This window comes from Triticum urartu, chromosome 2 (genome assembly GCF_003073215.2).
Source record: "Triticum urartu cultivar G1812 chromosome 2, Tu2.1, whole genome shotgun sequence".
Classification (NCBI taxonomy): Eukaryota; Viridiplantae; Streptophyta; class Magnoliopsida; order Poales; family Poaceae; genus Triticum; species Triticum urartu.
In genome coordinates this window covers 141,972,296-141,980,048 of record NC_053023.1, presented here as the reverse complement: position 1 = coordinate 141,980,048, position 7,753 = coordinate 141,972,296, and the positions used below count along the sequence as shown (strand labels likewise).

Below are 7,753 nucleotides of genomic sequence, written 5' to 3'. Positions count from 1 at the left end.
TGAAAAATAGTTAATACCGACATTGAAAATGTTTGTTAAATAAATATGTTTAACGAATCCAAAATGTATAGAATCGCAGCTTATATTTAAATTATGCAAAATGATGAATTCAAACATTTACGTGCCTATATGCAGTACAGTGTGGTTGTTAAAAAATGTGAGGGTGTTTTGTGCAAAAATTAAGTAAGCTGAGCGCCACCACTCACTAACAGGTGGGGCCATACACCCTGATACGTCCGCACGCGTATTTTGTGACCATATTTGCACGCGATGTCAAGTTAGATGACCACAAATCCGTATTTTTAAAGTTGTAGCACCAAACTGAACATTGAACGCAAGTTCTATGACTTACAGTGATATTACCTCTTTTAAAATCACCGCTAAGAATCCTCTCGTCTAAACATGAAACGATGGAAAATATTGCAGTATTATTTCGACTCCCTGCTTCCATTACAATGGCGACCTTATATGCCTTGCATTATGCGCACAAGCCTAATAGCACGGATGTGTAGCAAACGTGTCCCTTAATTAGTGTTAGCCTTCTCTCTGAATTTAGAGAGGAAGAAGAGCATATGCCCACCATAAATGGACAACATCACCCCTAAACTTCAAAACCGGTTAATTGATCCCCTAAAGTTTAGAGAACCTAACAAAACAGCCTCGAAGTCCATTCTAAGTGGTCTGGATAGGTGATAGACTGACTATAAACATCAAGTTTAGCAAAATTATTTGGTCAGCAATCAACTACCGGCTAGCTGACAAGACAGTCAAGATCAAGGCCCATTAAGCACCAAGAAAAAATACACGTATCATCCGGTGGAGTTTGTGATCTATATAGATCTCCAACTGTCTACGCTCACAATGTTAACGTTCCACAGGTGCTGCGTCCTACATTTCCTTTTTCTGACATTTGGACTGCTTTATCCACTCACGGCACTCCTCCGCGGTACCTTTGGGATGCGCAAGCTGCCACTTCACTAGCCTTTCTTTCTGAAAGTGTGAATAAATCTTGCATTAATAATGTCGACAACTAGAACAATGTGATCACTTACAAAGGGAATGGAAACATCAATGTGTACCCATTCTCTGACCAAGGGACCTTCTCCGATGCCCAAAACTCCCATGATGTCTTTCCCATCGAGCAGCGGACCTGTATCTATCTTCCATACATCGTCGAGATCTGAAGAACCAAATGGTTAAGGTATAAATCAGGACAGCAAATCAGAATTTCAGACTAGTACTGACTGACTCAGTCGGTACTTCACCGAAAATAATTCGGCATCATCAGGTAGGAAACTGAAAATAATTCTGCATCATCAGGTAAGTTCTTTACCGAGGTCGGTTATTAAACGCTCAACTCTGATATATATCTCTTTCCTTCTATTTAGCTCATCCTGCTGGCTGAAGGAACCATTAGCACTGCGGGCTTCTGGATAGGACAGAGTGGATATCAACAGTGCCAGACGCCAAAGGTCCTTTATTCCAAGGAGTAGAAGTCCTGAAATGCTTACACCGTCACAAAATTTTGGTCTAGCAACAAAAAAGGAGCAAGAATGTCATGCAAGAATAGATCCAATTGATTCATCAACAGCAACTATTCCAATATTCTAATAAGTTTAACCAAATATATCGAATGATCAAATCAAGCAATTGACATCACAGACATGGGGTTATAGAGAACCCGACAATATAAAAAACGTTCAGAATTTGAAAACAAGCATGTTCAGCACTGACCTGCCAAAACGCGTGCTACCATGTCTGTTGGTATCTCAAGATATTTGTCATTCGGGTTCTCTTTAACAGTTTCCAGATTTCCATTTGACTCGAGGAAAATAATTAAATCGGCAAACTTGTCACTTGCAGCATGTATTTGGACAATCTTTAACAACAGAAATAAAAAGATCATGAAAAGTTATAATCCCAAGGCGTACGATATGCAGAAACAAATGCTGTTGGAGGCTGCTCAGGAAACTGTACCGCTTCAGCATCAGAAATATTCAACTTTAGAGAGTTTCCAATAATATAGCGAACGACCTCCTGCAGATGATGCCACAAACTTGGTAATGTACTTGCTTCAAAACCGACCAAATTAGCTCAATTAAAGCACCTAATATCCAGCTTCGTCAGCTTACTTACAGAAGAACTGACCCAAGTCTTTTCTAGAGAACAATTCAACAAAATTTAAGTACATAACAAAAGAATTTTTTTTCCTGCTTTAACAGATACAATTTTTGAATCAAAAAGGGTGAAGATGATGCAATAGTAGCATCTAATATTTGTACTAAGATATATAATATGATTTCGATGAACCAAGACTGCTCTCTCCAGTCATTCTACTTGCAAGCAAAGTTCGAGCTTGCCTCCTTAAATAGTTACCGTTTGCATTGAAGTTTGGAGGATTCATGAGTTAGATGTTACCTTTTTCTTCGTGTACACCATATTTCGAACTGGAGTAAATAGTGCACTATACATGCAAAGCCTTCTCTGTTCATCCTAAACAGCATCACAAAACTTAATTAGTGTTATGAAAATAAAAGGAAATTATTTGCAGGTAAAAGAATGTCAGTCATAACAAAAAGCATGTATAGTAAAGTTGTATACCATAGGAATCATCAGTTTTTCTATAATTAAGATGAAACTGTGATGAGGATCTTAGTATCAAATTTTTTTTGACAAGAAAACACTAGGAGAGGCTCCTACTGCTGTATTATTATATATAGTGGAGGATTTACATGGAATATTACAAGTCCATCAGAAAAATTCTATGACCAAATTACAAGGATCTGAGAAAGAGTTTAATAGATGATATAATGTCCTTTTGGAATCTATAACGAAGAAACTCAAAAAACTGTTCGCAACCTTCTCAACCAGGTTCAGAGTGATAATACTGTGTGTAATCATTTATAAGATTTACTGAATTGATAAACAGATTCATTTTTTTACGAAATTGATTAACAGATATTGGAAAAATGGAGAAGCTTTACTTGGTAGTACCAACCATGATTTCAATCGGGTGCAAAAAAAATGTATGTGCCCTGTTTTTGTTTGTAAAAATGAATCCCACACAGTTTACAGATAAGAATAAGGGTAATGTTGGTTACACTTTCGACTCTGCTCAAAATGTTACACCCTTGACTATAAGCATTTTAAAACCATCACTGAAAAGTATTTTAAGCCAAGCATGGAAGATAGAACAAAGAAAAAAAAACATGCATAAATCATGTCAGAGTACGATATTTCACGGTATATCCTTAACAAGACATGCTGAAAATCTCAGACCTGCGACATGGAACCAGAACCACCTCTGAAAACAGAGCAGCCAATTGATTGTGCAAGATTCCATGCTGCTTCAATATGTGAAACACATAGCCTGCGTCAACACAAGATACGAGATGAGACTGAGTTGAAGTAAATATGCCAATGGAAATAAACACATCAGTGAACACTGGTGGTGTAAAACTCTACGAATACAGAAGTTCGAAGTGTAATTTTGCCAGACATTGTTGCATATATTGAAAACATGGAATAATTACATATTAGAACATGGACATACCAATCATGTTTGTTGAGAACTGGAGGAACTGTTTTCTCAGGAAATGCAAAAACAACGTAAAATAATCCCAAATCACGGATATGGCACATTGCATCAACCGGATATTTGTCTGACATCATGTGGTCAACCTGCACAATGTACACTTAGATAAAAATGGTGACCTAGGGTTTTGCATGATATCAAAAGATTAAAAAGAAGTGACAACGAAACATGGCTTGGCAATAAGAAGTGTAGAAATCAAACCTCCTGACCAATACGTTCTCTGCTAATCTTGCTACCAAGATTCAACTTCACTTTTTCATCAGAAGCGGCTTCCTATAAATTTTCAGCTAATGTAAAGCTGAATCTAGCAGCTGTCAGAGATAAATATTGGCACATACAACGGAAATTAATGTTCCAAGTCACTGTTCAACTATTTAATTAACTAGAAAGGCTATGAGTTGACTACTTATGAACACACATATAAGATTTTGACTTACAAACATGAGAAACATTTTTACTTCTTTTCATGTCATATAGTGTGTAATATTAGCAAATCAATTTATACAACTTTGTAATCTTAATGGTTTAGATAGTAGCATCATAAAATTAAAGGATAAAACTATAGCAAGAGTTATTGGAGATCAGGTATGTGATGTTTGAATATACCAAATCGGATTGCTCGAAGAACCCTCAGGGGATCATCGAGGAATGTAACTTTGGCTGGTAAAGGAGTAACAATAAGGCCTTTCTTCAGATCTTCAAGACCTTCATAGAGTATAGGATCGATTAATTATGGTTACATAGAAGCACGGATTTTAAACTGGTCACATGAGTTTACAAACGTATAACGGCTAAACTCACCTCTTCCAGTTAAATCTTCCACCGATTTCGTGTTGATATTATAGAATAAGCTGCCAAAATTCAAAATTCAGAGAGGACAAAATAGGATACTATATTAAAAATAAACATTGTAGCAATGAAAGCATAAATCTAAATACCCAAAAAATATCATTTGAAAATGAAAATTGTATTACCTATTAATTGTTAGGTCCCTGCGGAATGCATCTTCTTCGGGCGTACCATCCTCCTGCACATCAACAAGTATGACATACCAGTAAACTAGCAAATTGGTGCACAAGGTCTGTAAAATGAGTATGCAAAGCAATTCTAAGTGCATGTGCATACCACAGTGGGAATACGACTGTTTTCAGCATATTTTTCGGACCTCAAGTTGACAAAATCAATCCAGATGTCAGAGATGTCAGATAGATGTATCCTTGCGGTTTCCAAGTGCTTAGATTGGCTGGGATTGCTGAAGGAAACTATAAAATGTCACAAGTTCAGGATAAAAGGCATTTAAATTACTGCATATGTTAATGCGAGAAAGTATGGTACACTTGGGAGCTAAGAACATGTATGAGAGAAGTGCATATGACACCCCCCAACTCTAGCCCTAGTCTAATATACACCCCCCAACTCCAATACCGTCTAATATCCACCCCCCAACTCTCAGAACTGGCCATAATTCAACCCTCCCTTCCCTGTTGACCGGTTTTGACCCAGTTTAACCGGTTTTGACTGAGTGAACAGTAAAAATAAAATTTTAAAAACCATAAATATTTTTTTTGAAAAATTTCAAAAATGTTCCAAGTTTTTTTCACCGCGTGAACAGTAAATAAAAAAAAATCACCTTTTCAGCATGTTTGGACACCTGAGTAAATTCGAGATGTCCGTAAATTCGAATTTTTTTTTCAAAATTTCAGCTTGGTGAACAGTAAAATCGGTTTTTTTAAAAACCCTTTTTTGCATGGATGATGTTTGAGCGCGTGGTGATTTTTTTTGGATTTTTTTCCCGAAATACTGTTCACCATGCTGAAAATTTTGAATATTTTTCGAATTTACGGACATCTCAAATTTACTCAGGTATCCAAACATGCTGAAAGGTGATTTTTTTTTGAATTTACTGTTCACGCGGTGCAAAAACTTGGAACTTTTTGAATTTTGTCAAAAAAAATATTTTTTTTATTTTTTTATTTTTTACTGTTCACTCAGTCAAAACCGGTCAAACTGGGTCAAAACCGGTCAACAGGGAGGGGAGAGTTGAATTCTAGCCAGTTTTGAGAGTTGGGGGTGTATTTTAGACGGTATTGGAGTTGAGGGGTGTATATTAGACTAGGGCTAGAGTTGGGGGTGTAATATGCACTTCTCTCAACATGTATATAACACTCTGCTTGGACCAAAAGGTGACCTATCCTATGGTACACTTATGAACATGTACAAAACACTTGGCTTGGATAAAATAGTGGCTCTCCCTGCCTCTATTAAACTCAACTCAAACAAAATTGAAATGCACAGAAGTGTTAAGGCTATAAATCTGAAAGAAGTGGCAAATGATATCAGCTATAGTAAGATTGCATACCATGGGATAATACAAGGTTCTTTCAGCTCCTGACCGATCACCTTGTAGTACTTAGTTTTTTTTTTTTGCGGGGGTAGTACTTAGTTATTTCCCCACAAAATTTTACGCCGGTCATGTTATCATCAAGCGCGATGTCGATGTCGGTAGAGTCTTTCCCCAATAGCTGCAAAGAATATGCCAAAGCATGAGTTTAAGTCACGAGACTGCCCAGTGCACAACAATCGTTTCATAAACTGCAAGCCAAATTAAGATGCGATTTTCATGGAATTCACTACTTGATCATTAAACAATTCCTCCTTTATTTTGACAACTAAAAATGCCTCCTTAAACCCCAGTACATAAACCCTAGTAGTAGAGAATATAAAGGACCTACATCTACGCATCATTCAACGATTTTTCCTATATTTTTCTAAACACGAAAAAAGGCACTGCTCACCTTGTCTCTGACCCATCCGCCGGCGACGCGGAGCTGGGTGCCGAGGCCTCGGTGGTGGACAACATCGAGAAGGCGCCCGAAAATCCGCTGCTCCAGCTCTGTGAGCACTATGCCCTGCTGCTGCGCTCCCACCGCCATGCCGGCTGGAGACAGTTCTCCGAAGGCGGAGAGGGGGGAGCAAAAGGAGGAGGCCGCCGCGAGGTGGGAGGAGCAGGCGGAGAGACCTGCAGTGGTTGGCCTCCCGGTTGTTAGGATTACACCCTCCCGCGCCGTGTGACAGCACCGTGCGGTTCGTCGGCGCGAGCGTCGTGTTCTCCGGAGTGGCGGCCGCCGGAGAACAGCGGCATATGGATCGATCGCTCCCGTCGTTGGCGTAGGGTGAGCCGGCCCATTAACTCCGATCGCCACGTTTGTAGGCGTAGGGTACAATCTGGGGGAACAACTAGTTAACAAGCGCTCCTTTGAAAATCTCGCAACGATCAGCGCCACTTGGTGCGCTTTTAGCCATTCGACACCTGTCGTTCTGGGCTTTTTCTCTAGATTTTGTTTTTTTATTTTCCACATGCATTTTTGGCTTTTTAAACGGTTATTTTGGGTTTTTTTAACATTTTGTTTTCCACCGGTCTTCTTTAGCTTTTCGATTAAAAAACAAAAAAATGTGCAAAAAAACACGTTTTTTTTTTGTTCTTTCGCGAGAGTCATAGTTTTGCTTCTGTCAGAAAATTTTGTGAATATGAAAAAATCATGAATTTGAAAAAAAATTATGAATTCAAACATGTTTGTGAATTTAAATTTTTGCCTTCGTATTTGAGAAAACTCTCAAAATTGAAAATAAATTCGGATTTGAAAATTGTTCTCTAATTTAAAATAAATCCTTGAATTTTACAATTGTTCTAAAAAAATATTTAAAAAGTGTGAATTTGAAAAAAAGTTAATAAATTTAAAAAATTAGTGATATAAAAAAGGTTCATGGACTTTGAAAAATGTTAGCAGATTTAAAAAGGACTATGAATTCTAAAAATGTTCATTTTTGGTCAATACCAGTCAAAACAGGGATGAAACTGATTTGACTAGAGACATATTGATTTCTGACCTGTTTTGAAAGTTTGAGGTTATAAAGTATACGTTTTTGAAGTTCGGGGTTGTTTCTTATACTTTTGAGAATTGATGATTGTAATGTGGACTTCTCTCTAAAAAAATAAGTATGTCGGATTGAACGTCAATCACACACACGAGGTTGCTGTTGCTGAGTCGCCAGCGACAACGACCTCATGGCCAACTAGTCCGTGCTCACAAGCGACCCTCCTCCTCGTGGCCAAGTGGCTCGGCGACGCCGTTTACGTATAAGTGTATCCTCCTCCTG

General features: G+C 38.0%; 1 pseudogene; it reads right to left on the bottom strand.

The window, feature by feature from the left end:
* Window positions 1-458: 458 nt before the first annotated feature.
* LOC125535444 lies at window positions 459-6,528 on the bottom strand (annotated as a pseudogene).
* Between the last annotated feature and the right edge of the window lie 1,225 nt (window positions 6,529-7,753).